Below are 16,717 nucleotides of genomic sequence, written 5' to 3' on the forward strand. Positions count from 1 at the left end.
GCCCAAAACAGAAGTATAAATGTAATCTTTCATTAATAAATATAATGGTACTATTTTCAAATGTAATATTATGAGGCAGGCCTGTTCATTTGTATCCTAGGCTCCATTTTTTGTTAGTTTGAAATTCTTAAGCCTCTGCAAAGAAACTGGCCTATGTTCATAATGAACATTTCGGAGCCTCATTTTCTTGTAAGTTGTATTGAAACAATGTCATTAAAAAGTTTAGGTGAGGGGATAAAATGTTTACAACACCCCACATAATCAAGCAGAAACAAACATAAAGAAAATGTAAATGAAAACACAAAGATATCTTTGTCAGAAGTAAGTATTTTTAGACACCAGATGCTATATCATACATGCTATTTACTTTTTTCTTCCTGTTCCTTATGAAACAAACACATTGATCCTAGGTTGGAGATTTTGGACACACTGCTAATGATAACTTCCCCTACTTTAGCACCATAAAGAAAGCTCTTCATTATTTCTAAGCTCTGTATGGAGAATTCCAGAAATGAGTTGGCATGTTTCTGTGTACAGCTCTCCTCAGGCTGAAATGAAGGTGTTAGTCTGTGCCGCAGTCCCATCCGGGGCTCAAGCCCAGGTCCCAGGTGTTTGGTTGCTGGGTGAATTCAGTTCCTTCAGTTGTAGGACTGATGTCCCCATTTCAAAGTGTCTTACAAAATCTCTCTTTGTCTCTGTCTCACTGTAAATTGCAGTCTCTCTCTCTCTCCCAAGTTTGCGACTGAGGATTCAGAAATAAGTAGATAAAAGTTATCAGTGTGACCCGATTGCCACATACACTAAAATATCAACAGCATTAAATGCACAAATAGGAAATGTGAGTGCAGGACCCAAGTCTTTAAGCTGTGTGCTATTGTCTTGTTGGTTTCTTAGAGTATTGTCTCTTAAGCCTTTTTCAGACAAATGAAAAGGATTCAAGTGGTAAGAATGTTTGATATGGTCACCATTATTCTTTGATCCAAAATTTGGCAGATGAATAATGAGGATAAGGCCGCGTTCTCTTGTTCATGTTTGTTTATTTAAGAAACATTTTTTTCAAAGAATGTATCATAAACATGTGCTCTATATGGAAAGCGGTCCTTTTCTCTACTTAAAAAAAACAGTTATTTACAATTCATGTGCATAAAAGGTTTGAAGAAGGGAAGTAACAAAATGAGTGTGTTCCTAATGCTTCTGGATTCAAGTTGAATGAACTCAAAAAACAGTGTCAAGAAGCATGCCTTAGATTACTTACAATTACTGTCAAATGGAAGTGAAAACAATTTTAAATCATGTCAACTGATTTGTAATTCATTCAATAGTATCATGTATACAAAATGCATAGTATTTTCTTGGCACACTGAAGTTAGAGATGAATATAATATTTTATGGCTCATGTTATCCATACTAAATATTTTTGGTTTTAAGTACTTATGGACTTTGAAAACATTCTCATTTGCTTTTAATTTTCTAAACAAATACATCTCTATCTCATATTTGTACAAGAAATATAATCTTTTAATAGTATTTGTTTAAATATCTTATCAATGAATGTGTAACACTCATTAAATGTAACAGAATATGCAATTATATTTTTAAAAAGGAAACCTTACTCTTTATATATAAGTACATAACTTCATCATTTCTAATTACCTGAAACTTCCAATGTCTGTATTTGGATAAGTCTGAATATTTGTAGTTTCCTTAATACAAGTTGGTTCCAAGATGTTTCTAAATTAAGCAATATCTTTCATCTAAAAATCAAGACGAAAGAAAGACATTTACTTCACTGTGAGGATTTGCATTGAACACCAGAACCAAATTAATCTTTTGCATCCAAAAATTAAGAAAGTCACTGACAGTGCACAGACTTATGATGGCTGAGTTTACCTAAGTCATTCTCTTTCTACGTTGTGGTTAAGTTCCTTCAACTCTGTGAGCTCTCTGTCCCTACAACTGACTTTCCTGCAATCCTCTTATCTTACTTACACACCTTTTTCTTACCTAGAGAATTTAAATGTGAAATTAACTTACCTTGTAATTTTATTTAACTTGAGCAGGTTTTCACTTTAATTTTGTGATTTTTATCTCTCTTAGATAGCTGGTGGTCTGTCCCATTTGTTAATGTTATATTTGAAATTAATGTTAATTGTCTTGTTTATAATCATTGCGATCATATACACAACAACTAAGGTTGAGGGTAAGGGTATCTCTATGTGTAATCACTCAGTAATGTAGAGGGCTATATATTGTCCCCCTGGGATAAAGCCCACAACTCTCTCCAACAAGCCTCAGGGAGCAGCGGTCATTCTCTTAGCAAATAAACATCTAGGGCCTGGCTCTCATGTGAACATGTGATTTCAGATACCAGTGGATTCAGTTATCTCTCATGGGCGTCCTGGGATATCAAACCCAAATTCCAATTTAAAATGAAAAGCATAATCATTCCATGGAGTAGAATACTTCCATGGACCCTGGTGGTACATTATCTCCCCATAGTCTAGATAGATGGGAAATCAGATCATAAGGAATGCCAAGTTATTCATGTACAGTAAGAACTAATATCTCAAGGCCAAGAAGATCAAGGTCAGAATGACAAAAGCATTTTCTCTTTGTAGGCAAATGTGCATGGAAAAAGAAGTAATAGCATGTTGTTTGGAATCAGGACAAGGAGAATTAGGTAAATCATATGGCTTTAGGCCATTACACATAGATACCAAATGCAGTAAAAAAGGTTTTACTAGTGGAAAAGGAACAATATAAGCTCCGGCATCTATCGCCTGCCTGGACATGACTTTGCCAATGGGAAGAAACTCTTGAAGTTTATAACCCAAAGTTCATACTCTCTTGAAAAGGGTTTGGAAGATATTTTCAATATTGACCTCTGTGACTCCCCTTTGAATGTGAACCCCTGAGTGATTAATGGCTCTTTACCTTCTCCAGGGATTGAGACACTATTTTTCATACATATATACATTTTGCTACCCCTTTCTTATTCTACTGCATTTCCATTTTATAGTTTAACATTAGGAAGGCAATAGAATCTCTTGTTATTTTCAGGTTTTTAAGGAATATGTCATTCTGGACTGCAAATATTGATGAATGTATATTTCTTAATGTCCTTCCCATAGACTTAATTGTAAAATTATATATAGATGTGTAACATATTTGGATACTGATATGTTGAAACCATTAGGAAATGAAAAATATATGGATACATTATTAATGACGATTGCAACCAGGAAATTATTAATTCTAAGTCAAATTCTATGTTCAAGAACACCTAGATATATTTGGGCAGGTTAAAAAGTCAATCAAGTGTACCTGCAGCTAATTATATAGTACTTCTAATTCACCTCTTCTTCAGTACATCATTTCCCCTCCTCCACAAATCCCACTTGCTTGTTTTCTCGCAAAGCTGACAAGAAACTGTGAACAAATTTAATGTCTGAATAACTGCTTGCTCTCTTAATGACCTTGAAAAATTACTCGCATCATTAAAAATTCATAGAAGAGAAAGATTTTAAGAAGATTGGCATATGTAATCATAGTACCTCCTGTTATGCTACCATATTATTACAATTTTATGAACTTGAAAAAGTATCTCAAAGACATTAACTTTGCTATAGTTACGAATTATATCAAAAATTTCTGATTTTTTTTCAGACAATCTGTATATAGAGAGTAAAAAAGGGAAAAATAGAGAGAAGAGACATAGTGATCCTTTAATTTTTATGATCCCTCACAAGGACTATTTCGAATGGTACTACAATTTTTCAGGTGAAAATTCCAATAGATTTTTTTAATTGATGTGAAGCTCTCAGAGTATACAATTAACCATTTTAAACTGTATAATTTGGTGGCTTTTAGTACATTCACAGTGTGTCTCTCATTCAAAAGTTTTCATCACCCTTGCAGGCTCTGTACCCTTAAGAAAATGGCTCCCCGTTCTCTCCTTCTCTCTACCCCCGGAACCACTAACTTGCTTCCTGTATCTGTGGTTTTGCTTATTCTCAATTTCAATGCTTTTAATTATAAATATTTATAATAAAATTCTGTGTACATGTTGATTATATACCCCATTTTTCTTGAGGAAAGAGATACGGAGAAGAAGGATATACCATCCTGAAACCCTGACAAGATCGTAAAGTGTCATCAGAAGTCTTCTGTTAACTCTCCTACTGCAAGTTTCGCACTGTATGTGTGATCTGCTTGCTTGTCTGTCTTCTCTTGAAGTGATTACAAGCCTTGAAAGCCTGTAATCACTAGAGCCTTAGTGCTTAGCACAGTATCTTTGTAACATTTGAGCATTTGCTGTTTGTTGAAGGGAGAAGAGAAGTCATGTGGCTCATTGATAATATTTTACCTAGACTAATAAATAGGAAATAATTATACCAGATTCCTTTTTGGTTTTTTTTTATTCTCTGTTCATTTTCTCCTTTGTGTGTGTGTGTGTGTGTGTTGTGTGCATTGTTGTTGTTGTTGTTGAGGTATTCCTTTTCTGAACTTACTTTGAAAAATATAAAATTGGCCCCAAAGTGTATTTATAGAATTAAAATTGACCTTACCATAATTTATCCAACACTTAGCTTTATTAGCATATATGCAGTGATATGTATATGTGTGTATATAAACGCACATATATAAGTATTCTATTATATCTAATACACATAATTGTCTATGTGTGTGTGTGTTATTGTCTAATATAAAAAAGAGCTACATTTAATTATCTGGACAAAGCAATCTGATATAATTTTGTCTCTTTTCTTTTCCTAAGCATTCTTTTCTTCTTGTACCATTTTGTGTCCCACCCTTAGCCCCACCTCTTTGCCCAAAGCATTGGTACTCAATTGGCTGGGTTCAATCGATGAATATTCACCCAGTACTAGAGTAAGATCTATCATTAGAATAGGTGCCCTAGTGGCTCCTGGGTGGCTTAGTTGGTTAAACATCTGACTTTTGGTTTCTTGGTTAAGCATGTGATTCTTGATTTTTGGCTTGAGTTTGTGGTTTCAAGCCCTGCATCAGGATTTAGGATTCTGTTTAGGATTCTGTCTCTTTTTCTCTCTGCCCTTCTTTCTCTCTCTCTCTCTCTCTCAATAAATAAATAAGCTTTATTTAAGGGGGGGAAATGATAGGTGCCTTATAGAAGGGGAGCAAAACTGTATCCAAATCACTTCCTCTTGTATATTTTCCCTAAAGTATGATTATTATTTTGTATTGGATAGTGGGAAACAATATCATTTAAAAACTCAGTGTTAACTCCATTCAGTTTCCTACAAGACAAGTTGCTTTCAATAGACAAATCGCCTACCCTAGTGAGTGGGGCATATTGTTTCAGCAATGAATAAGATAAGCATTTTCCTTTATCTCATCCTTTTTTTCACTTCATGTTGGGAGATAATTCTGCTTATACTGGTAGATCTGTTTGATATGTCTGAAAAAAGTCAATGAGAAATAACAGCCTTTTCCATAATTCTTTAAATGTCAGTGTCCATGAGCTTTCATTCTGTGTTGGTTTATACAGACAATTCCCTTACTGGTGGGATATTGTTAGGGGAGTATTTTAATCTCCTGTTTCCAAGGTTCTGTGAAGATAGTGCTACACATTTGATTTGTGGGCAAGAACAGGTCATTGTTGATTTTACTGAATTCCTAAGGAAATTGTTTTCTGCTCATTTTGAATTTCCTCTGGGTAACACATCACATTATCTTGTATGGGGGTGTCTGCGGCTCACTGCTCAGTGCCATTAACATACATCTGGGCCACCCTTTGTGTGGAACTGTCCCCTGGTGAAACCCTCAGTTGTCTGGGATGGAGAAAGACTGCAATTTACAGAGTCCATTATCACCTCTGGACGTGTAGAATGATAATGGAAGTGACAGAGGTGCAGCTGAAAATTGGCTCTTAATATTTTATGTGTTCAAGCAGAGGATTGGAAATCTCATGCTGCTCTTTAGAGAATATGAAGAATGTGGGGTTTTTTTTTCTAATAGAAAGTTATATGCAAAAAGTTGACTTCAGGGTTTCAAAGAAGGTATTACAGCACAATCATTTTGTGTTAACCAAGACTTCTCATTAGAAGTTTAGAGGGAAAAGATACTTCTGGGTGAAAAATTAAAATATGGAAACAAATTATATCCAACATTGTAGCAAAGTTTTAGAACTGACAGTTATAAAATGATGCGCCATATATATATACAATATATATACAATATATATTATATATATACAATATATATATGCAATATATACAATATATATATATATTATGTATATATGCATTACCACTTTGTCTTCTCAGGTGTGCTACATCTGAGGAATCACATTGCCAAATTTGGGGGTTATTTTTTCTTATTTCCCCCTCAACACATTTTGTTCCTGACTTACAACTTAAAATAATGTTTCAAGAGCTATCAATGTGACATTGATGTTGAAAACAGAAATTCTCTGTCAGAATTTTTAAGTGTTTAAGACATAGAAGATGGAAAATAAATACAGCTTCTGAACCAGTTCTGGTTAACATTTACCTCAGTATACTACAGTGCTTATCAGAGCGCTAACGAGGTGCTGGTGGAAAGAATTCTTTCTTGAAAAATGTAGTTACTTTCTGGCTTGACTAAGATGAGAAATATTACAGTGCCCTTTTGATGAGTATTTTATTACTTGTCATCCATCTTATTTCATACAAAAGTCCTAAGATATTTTCTTAATAGTAAAAAACTAAGTAGTATTGAAATTTACCAGATGTTAAGTCCTGTGTGTATTTTCTTGATGTATATTTTATGATATCAAGAATGTCTAATTCCTCGATTCTACAAATAGTGTACATCAGGAACATTAGTGTATCATTATTGCCTCATCAACAGTGTGTCTCAATTTTACATTTTGAGGATTTTGGAGATATGAGATAAGCGTGGTGTTTGTTTGTTCAGTTGCTTTCAGAAATGACATGGTTTCTGTCAATGCTCCTCTTCTGGAAATGAACATCGCTTTAGTCAGCTGTAGTCAGGGAAGTTTCAAGTTACCCTGGTGGATTTCAAGCCTCATTGAAATCAGCAAAGCCTGCCATTTGGAATAAGGTCTTTGTAGAACCATTTATTTAGATGTGTCGTTTGATCCAGTTGCCCCTGGAAACATCAAAGTAACCAGACTTCTGGTTTGAGATTTAGGGAGAATTCTAAATGCTACAAACCTCCTGTTAGAGATGCCTAACTAACTGCTTGGATTATAAATTTCTCATATTGTTATGATTCAAACATAGTCTTTATATTGTATTCAATCACAAATAATACCATTAAGTTTCATCACTGCAAATTTATTAAGTGTTCTGTGTCAAGCAGAATCGAAGGCACTTTTACAAGTATATTCTTTTCAAAAAATTTTTTGTTTATTTATTATTGAGACAGAAACAGAGCATGAGTGGGGGAGGGGCAGAGATAGAAGGAGACGCAGAATTTGAAGCAGGCTCCAGGCTCTGAGCTGTCAGCACAGAGCCCGACATGGGGTTCGAACCCACAAACTGTGAGATCATGACCTGAGCCGAAGTCGGACACTTAACTGACTGAGCCACCCAGGCGCCCCTACCTATATTCTTTATACTGCATTTGTTTTGGAGACCTTCCAAGTTTATGAGGAAAAATATGGTTAACTTAGTCACTGTTAGCCCCAGATCTAGCCCAGCTTCTGGAAATTAACAGGAACTCAATAAATACAATAATTAAAATAAGTACATAGACATTTTAAGGGATGGTTTCATAACCATTCTGGGATTGGTGAAAGGGCAAGGCTTCTCTTTTTGCTTTTGGGTACTACATTGTAAATACATAGCCAGAGATAAAAACTTCATCAAGCTGGGGACTTAGTTGACTTGCTCTTGAGAGGTAGGCTAAGTCATAGTCATTTTCCCTCTTGTTAACCAGATATAGTTGCTCCCTCTGAGTCCTGCCTGTCAATGTTTAAAATGTCTTTCTTTTTCTTTTAAAATAATATAAATCATAAAATGACAAAATGTTCATCTCAGTAGCTTTCCTATGTAAAAGTGTTATTTTCCGGGCATTATTGCAGCCCATAGTTCCATGTTAAAAATCTGCAGGAATTCTTGGTAGCTGTAATTTATCAAAGGATATATGTAAAAAATTCCATTGCTGCACACTTTCTCACACTGTTGAACATTATGAACCCTTGTAACATGTCTGCATCTGTTGCCACCACTTTCTGTCAGCCACACTGAGTTTGAGCTGTTCTTTGGACTATGTATCTGGTCAAGCCAGGCCAGGAAAACAGGATGTCATTTAAAAAAATTTTTTTAACATTTATTTATTTTTGAGAGGCAGGGAGAGAAAGATCATGAGCAGGGGAGGGGCAGAGAGAGAGGGACGCACAGAATCAGAAGCAGGCTCCAGGCTCTGAGCTGCCAGCACGGAGTCCGATGCCGAGCTCGAACTCACTAACTGAGAGTTCATGGCCTGAGCCGAAGTTGGACGCTCAAGCGACTGAGCCACCCAGGCACCCCAGGATATGTCATTTTTGACAGGCTTTCCTTCAATAGCTTCATTATATACTATTATTAAAATTTGAAATTTATTTCCTGTATATAATTTAATTTGTCCCTCAAACAGTCTCAAGAGGTAGATAGGACAGATAATATTGTTATTGTACTTCTTTCACAGATGAGGGAACTAAGTAAGGCTCAACTAGGTTGTACAATTTATCCTTGGTGATGAGATTTTCAAATGTTGCAGGTGAAGCTACAACCCCAGCTCTGTGTTCCTTACACAACAGTTATTATACAGTGTTCAGAGATTAAGTTTGGGTCTCTTTTTTGAGTTAGAGAAAATCCTGACAATAGCAGAATTCACACTCGCAATTCCACATTAGCTGGAAGAGTGCTTGCATAGAAGTGGTTAGCTCCTCTCCTGGCCAAGTTCTTCTTCCCACCTTAATGTATCCAAGTTGTGTCCACCTGAGAAGAGGCGAGCGCCAAGCCCCTTCTTCTGGAAGAGGATCGTTTTTCCTGCAGATTCTGTTACCTCTATTATAACACTCTTTGCAGTCTGCCTTGTGGTAGACTTTAATTTTCTACCCCTGTGTCTTAACAAATCTAAAATTAGGCAGACATGAATTCTGATCTCATAGTCTTATAATAACGTATAGGTAGCTAGCTGTGTGTTATTGGGCAAGTGGTTAAATTTTCTAGGATAACTTTCTTTGTCTACAAATTAGGTTATCTACCTCACAGGGGAATTTTCAAGCTTAAAATGTATAAGTAGTTCTTTAAAATGCGGGACACACAGGAAATGCTGAATAAATAGTAACTATTATTGTTTTTGACCTTTGTATCTCACTTGAGTTTAATTAAGTTATTCATCCTTTAAAGAATCTGGCCTGATAGTTGAATTTTATATGAATATTCATCTATCTGTCTACCTATCTATGTATACCTAGTCTCTGACTACTCAGCTATTATTGCATAAACTAGATTCAAAGTAAGCTAAGCAAATGTTTCTAGATAAAATACAACATTTTCAACAAGCTACAGAGGAACTAACATTTTTTTATCTTCTGTGGTTGAAGGTACTATAAATATACTTAAAAACAATTTTTTCAGAAAATTTTTTAATGTTTATTTATTTTTGAATGAGAGAGACAGTGTGAGCAGGGGAAGAGCAGAGAGAGCCTCCTCTCTAGGAAGACAGAGAATCCAAAGCAGAATCCAGGCTCTGACCTGTCAGCACAGAGCCTCACCTGGGGCTCAGACTCGCAGGCTGTGACATCATGACCTGAGCTGAAGTTGGATGCTCAACCAACTGAGCCACCCAGATGCCCCTTCCAAAATGATTTTTATGTAGAGAAAATTCTTGACTGAGACAAACAAAGAAATAAGCACAGATGATGGTAAACTTCTCCCAGACTTCTTAGCTTTGTGCATTGAGAAAAAGAGAGAAATGCAGTGAGGACTATCCAGTGAAAATGGGTAACCAAGATACAACAGTGGCACCCAAGTCTTATTCAGTCAACAGACATATTTAATGCTTCTCCATTTGTACACCAGAAAATGAAATGATTTCTTTTAAACTGTGGTATAATTTACATAGAATGAAAATTACCTTGTTTAGTTTACAGTTCTTTTTTTTAAAAAATTATTTTTGAGAGAGAGAGAGAAAGAACACAAATGTAGGAGGGGTGGAGAGAGAGAGAGAGTGAATGCCAAGCCATCCATGCATTGTCACACAGAGTCCAACACGAGTCTCAAACTCATGATCCATGAGATCATGACCTGAGCTGAAATCAAGAGTTGGATGCTTATCTCACTGGGCCACCGAGGCTCCCCATTTAGTTTACAGTTCTGTGAGGCTTGACAAATCCAGTCAGTTACATAACCGCCACAGTTGTGTAGCCAGCACTGTCAAGATATAGAACATTTTTCATTGTCAGTGAATCTGGAATTAGGCAGGCTTAAATTTAAACCTATATCTGCCACTTTCAGCCAGCTTCCAAAAATATGTTTTCATGTCCACTTTTTGGCAGTTACTTTCCTTGCTCACAGCTTCGGGCAACACTTAGCTGTTTCCTGTCCCTAGAGTTTTTCCTTTTCCAGAATGTCATTTAAATATAATCATAAACATGTAGCTTCTGGTTTCTTTCATTTAACCTCATTATTGAGATTCAGCCATGTTTCTGTATGCGTCAATAGTTAACTCATTTCATTTCTAAGTAGTATTCCATTGTATGGACATACCATGATTTGTTTATCTACTCACCAGTTAAAGGCTGCCTACAGTTTTCAATAATTATGAATAAAATCACTACAAGCACTTATGTACAGGTTTTTGTGTGAACGTACATTTTTATTTCTCTTGGGTAATATTTAAGAGTGGATTGCTGGGTCATATTGTAAATGTTTTGAACTTACTGTTGTACAAAATACAATGAAAGACATGTCATATTTATTTTTTAAGTTGGTAATTCTAGATGTATTCTGATTTCTGATATTAAGCATCATGTAAGATTTTCTTAAATAGGCATCATTTTTAGCATAGCTTATTGAGTATTGAGTAACTCCTGTATATAAGAATTTGTGTTATAATACTATATAGTCCCTCAGAGTGTATCATCATATGGGGTGCTGTTTTTCCCCAAATGGATTCAGACAATGATTTGGGGATTCTCATTTACTGTTTTGTAGATTTATCTTTCTTTCTGTCTTTACAACTTGCTGGTAAACCTCGTGGGTACTTATCCCTGCACTCTAGTCTTCTTTTTTATTATGTTTTATCTATTGTACCATAGTACATTAAAGTAAATAACTTGTTAGTTAAACTGTTAGTTACTTAAGGACAGATAGGCTCTGAATGAGGGCGCCTCTTTTAGGCCCTTTCATGAAAAGGGTATCCTTCTTTCATTCTAGATACTTTATAAAATCTACTTTTCTAAGAAACCAACCCAGTTTTTGCAGGTTCTTTTATTATCTTCCAGAAATATGATATTCCTGAAGAGTAACTTGTGTGGTAGTATCATAATGGTAAAATGGATTCACATCCCAAACGTCCCCTGTCCTCACTCCAGCAGTGAACACCTATCCTGTACTAGGTAACTTAAGACTTATTTCCTCCCTCTTCAATTATGTATACCCGGGCGCCTGAGTGGCTCAGTCGATTAAGCGACCAGCTTCAGCTCAGGTCATGAACTCACGGTTCATGGGTTCGAGCCCCACATTGGGCTCTGTGCTGACAGCTAGCTCAGAGCCTGGAGCCTGCTTTGGATTCTGTGTCTCCCTCTCTCTCTGACCCTCCCCTGCTCGCACTGTATCTCTCTGTCTCTCAAAAAATAAATAAAAAAATATTTTAAAAAAGAATGTATTCTCATCTCTAACTCAGATTGCTTAGAAGAGTCATCTATTGCCTTATTACATACTTTTTGTTTTATAGTGATTTCAGGCTTAACTTCGCAACAAAATTATCAAGAACTTGACCCTTTGCCCTGCAGTGGTTCCTTTTGTATTAGATGTATTATTGCCTAATCAATAAATATTAACAGATTGATTGCTTGATTTGATGATATAAAGCAGCATTACTAAGAGTGTCATCTTACTGAATTTGCATACTTGGTGTTCTGAGTCTCCAGTAGAATACTATAAAAGACCAAACAAAACCTTACATTCTGACCGCTGCAACCACAGGATGATAGAGAAAAGCCCTTTTTGTTTGCAGGTGGAGTAAAACAGAAACCTAAATTTCATTCAGCTGTTCCCCCTCCCTTTTTTCACTGTTATTTATTCACTTAAAAGAAAAAATAAAGATTCAGCCCTATAATTTTTTTAGATGTATTTATTTATTTACTTATTTATTTATTTATTTATTTAGAGCGAGCCAGCAGAGGAAGGGCAGAGAGAGAGGGAGAGAGAGACTCAAGCAGACTCCACACCCAGCACAAAGCCCGACACAGGGTTCAATCCCATGACCACGAGATCCTGACCTGAGCTGAAATCAAGAGTTGGATGCTTATCCAACTGAGCCACCTTGGCACCACATCCTTATAGTCAATTTAGCTCAGAAAAAACGGTGAGGGACATACGGAAGTAAGTAGATAAAAATAAGGATGAAAGTGATACGTACTTACAAGTAAGGAGGGAAATCATAAACCTTAGTAATTTCATTTGCAAATCATTCCCTGAAATTCGAGATACACATGATACATGAATTGTCTCTAAACCTTCTCCTTTGCAAAAATAGAAAAGCAAAAGGCAAGTAATAATGAAAATACGTGGAGTGGGGTGACAGCTTTGTCATGTTTTAAATTGGATTCACTCTCTCCTTCCCTTCCGGAGTGACGCACCCGAGGCTCTGCCTCCACAGCTGTCAGTTTAGTTACCTCCAACGTTATTAAATCCTGCAGTGAAGGTTTCATTAAAACAAATCTACCAAGAGTTCCTACTTATATGCTTCTCTGTACATTTCTGAATATAATTGAAGACTGCTTCAATATAATATTTCAGTTATTTTTTAATGGAAGCAAAGTCTGAGCTCTGCAGAGTGGTGGTAATCCCCCAAAGACCCGTGGAGATCAGAGGTTCTCCGAGTTCCAGCAGTCAGTGGAGCAGAGAACTCGGTCCACTGCCCCAGTCCTGGCGACCGTTCTCCTCAAGCCTGCGGTACAGTTAATGTTCTCTTGGCCAATTGTGCTGGTTCTTAGAGGACTTTGAAAGGCGGTCCGTCACGACTACCTGTTGTCAGACAGCAGGTATCTCCATTGTGTAGGTGGCATTGCTGAGGCCCACAGTGGACTTTCCAAGGATGCATAATAAATAGGGGAGATGAGGTTCATCAGAAGCAGGTCTCCGTCTAACCAGTGCGGTTTTCACCGTGGAACTTCATGTTAACAAGGTTGACCCTGATTTGGCGGCTCGTCTCTCCATTTCCAATATAATATATGGAGAAAGTTTTGTTCTTTCAAATGTTTAGTAGATTTTCAGCATATATGGAGATATACTATTCTAACAGCCATCACCGTGGAATGAAGACTAAAGAATTTATCTGTCAGTACTTGAAAAGGTGGATCAAGTCTTAATGGATTAAAATACAATTATATAGAAAATAAAATATTTATGAATTAATTAAAATTTTGTGAAGTTTGCTTGATTTAATCTTTAATGAAAATAGAGTATTTGTGTGATACAGTAAGGAACAGACCAAATGCTAACATCACTTAGACTTAAAATTCAGTGGTCCCACAGAAATGCCATAAAGAACAATATTAATAGAGACGACAAATAAACAGGCCAAATAAACTTTGCTGCACTTTTTTTTAAGTTGGTAGAGTTCTATATAGAAACATCAGCTTCCATGTTGTATCTCTAAAAGATCATAAACTGAAAATAAAGGAATAAAATAACAATGGGGAAAGATTATTGAATATCAGGTTTTCAGTGAACTCCAAAAGGAGAAATTTATTAAATTCTCAAAGATTATGGGTCTTACAGAGACCTGAGGGAGAAAAGTGACTGGCTGCTTGCTTTGATTGTCCCTATTAAAACGTAAACATATTTAGGGTAGCAGGTAGATATCATTAGGTCATCCAAAGGAATCTCTTGAGAGTGAAGTTGTTGGAAATCATACTTAAAACAATAAGTCATACTGTGAGCAGTAAAAATAAGTAGTTTATTACCCTCTAAGTAGCTTCTGGTTGAGCTTGAAAAATAACAACAAAAACAAAGGCCTCTGAGGCCCTCCCTAACCACTCAGTGGCCCCTCTCATCTGGTCATGTACCCAGCCCCTCCTGGCCTGTGTCACACTGGCCCCCCTGTTATCTCTTGGCTTATCCAAGCTGATTCCCAGCTCAAGCCTTCTGCGATGGCTGTTCCTGGTCCTTGAAAATTCCCCTGGCAAAATGTTTCCTTATTCTTATCATGTAGTTTTTTCCTAACCACTGCCACTGAAATATTACCAACTTCCTACTCTATCTCCAATTCATGTATTTCTTTACATGTTCCCTCCAGTGGAGGGTAAGCTCCTTGAGGGCAAGGACTGTTGTGTTCATCATTATGTTTTCTAAACCTAGGAGACACTTGTCAGACTCACCAGTATAATAGCACGAGAAGATATACATATATGTATTGTGTGTGTAAGTGTGTACACTCATGCCTGGGGCTCCTAAGAAAAACATAAAGAACACCTCTCCATATATTTATTATTTAGCAAACTGACCCTTATGTAGCAAATTATTTAAAATACATTGCTAATTATTCTTTGTAAGCTTGCTATTATTTTACCTAACCAACATTTTTCCAACTGTGAATAACAGAGGCAGAAGAAAATAAATATACATTGTTAAAAGCAGTACGGACTTTCAAGGCTTTCTAATTCCGTCTCTTTTTGAGAAAGTCACACAGTTGTACAGTTAAGGTAAATGAGACCCAAAAAGGTGATACAGTACACAGGGTCACATGTCTGGCGAACTGTACAAGCCATTCACCAAACGGGGCTTTAGAAGGGACTTAGCCAGGCTGCCTTTCTTTCTTCTGTGCTGGGATATCCATTTATCTACCTGCTTGGCATCTGTTGGTCTTGGTGGTTACCTCTACTATTTGGCTTCATATAAGTGACTTATTCTGAAACAGTGTGTGTGAGCCCACTGTCCTAGAGCAGACTGTCTGGTTTGAATCCTAACAGTACCACTCACTAGATCTAGATATATCATCCTCGTTGGGTAAGTTACGTAACTGTGCAACATTTAATTCATCCATAACACTGTAATATCAATACTTATTTTTTCTGTGGTCATTAAATAAAATAATGTATATATTTACATAAAAATATAAAACAGTAATTATGCTTATTTTTAAAAATCTTTAAAACATTGGCTTGAAGTTATTGAAGATAAACAAAAATTGAGTAATAATATATTAACAAAATAACACCCAGCCAAAGTCGTTTAGAAATACCTTTATTAGTTAAATATTGATTTAAGAAAAAAAAACACCTTGGACAGATTTCTTACCACTAACCAAGAAGTTCTCCTGCACTATTAATTAAATGTAAAACAATTTCAGTATTATCTTTGAAACATACAGTTTTAAAAGTTAAATTTACTACAAGGAGAGTAATAAATTCATTTGAGGTCCATTACAAACGATTTTTATATTATGTCCTGAGTTAGCAGTGGCATTGCTTCCTTTCATTAAGCAAGATAATGATGAGATGGTCATATTTGACTGTCCAGGAAGTGCATAGGAATGAAACAGAAATGAAGTCTAGTGGCTTTAAATTGAAATTAACCCATTTGTATCCATTTTTGAAAGTTTCTCAAGCGCTCTTGAATTTAAACTGTCTTCATGAAAGAATGCTTTTGTGTGGTCTAAAATCAAATTCAGGTATCAGGAATTCTAAATTTTAATGTTTCATCAAGTCTATTTCCAGAAGCTTCACCAGTTTTTCTTACGGTTTTTGTTCCTCTTCTAATCAACTGAGTATGACTTAAACTTGTGAAATTCTTTTAAATTTTTCAAATGAGTGAGTCTACATAAATGTAGAACATCATTGTTAATTCTCAAGAGTGCTAAAAAACTACTGAATGTTTGTGAAGTACCTTGAAGATGAAAATTGTGATATAAGCACTAAATATAAGTTTATTAAAGAAAACCACATTAGAGCTGTTTGCTGATGAGTACTTTTTAAATTTCATTTCACTGAACTCCTTTCAAAAGTTCACTGAGGCATGGCGAAATGTTATTCAAGCACTCCAGGAATGTTTCTCTTCCTTTTTCTTCCTTTTTTTAATCGTTGTTAGTGTCAGGTCTTAGGAATTCTAATTTTCTCTTCTTAACCATCACCATTACTGCCATTTAGAAATGTATATATAACACTTTAAATTGTGTGCAAATGAGATTAATTATATATGCACTATTAACTTTTTATTGTAAAGAAATAAGTAGAGCCTTCTATTCACACTTAATGAATTATTTATTTATCAATTAAAATCATCGCAATATTTGAAATAATTATGAGAATATTGAATAGAGAAAATCTAATATTCTCCTCTCATGGTAAATGATATGAATGATCCCTACTAAGTTACTATTGATGAAGATTATACAGATTTGGTCTCTTTTGTTTAAATTTCTCACACTTAGAAAACCAAAGCACCTTTTTCAATGTGAATAAATTCATCTGGACTATCTCTTTCTCATTTCCATTCCTTTTTCTACTACAGTTTTA

General features: G+C 35.7%; 1 protein-coding gene across 3 annotated transcripts in view; it reads left to right on the top strand.

The window, feature by feature from the left end:
- Nucleotides 1-16,717, top strand: part of UNC5C (unc-5 netrin receptor C) — a 353,514-nt gene that overhangs the window by 87,691 nt on the left and 249,106 nt on the right. The window lies entirely within an intron of this gene.

This window comes from Suricata suricatta, chromosome 1 (assembly GCF_006229205.1).
Source record: "Suricata suricatta isolate VVHF042 chromosome 1, meerkat_22Aug2017_6uvM2_HiC, whole genome shotgun sequence".
Lineage (NCBI taxonomy): Eukaryota > Metazoa > Chordata > Mammalia > Carnivora > Herpestidae > Suricata > Suricata suricatta.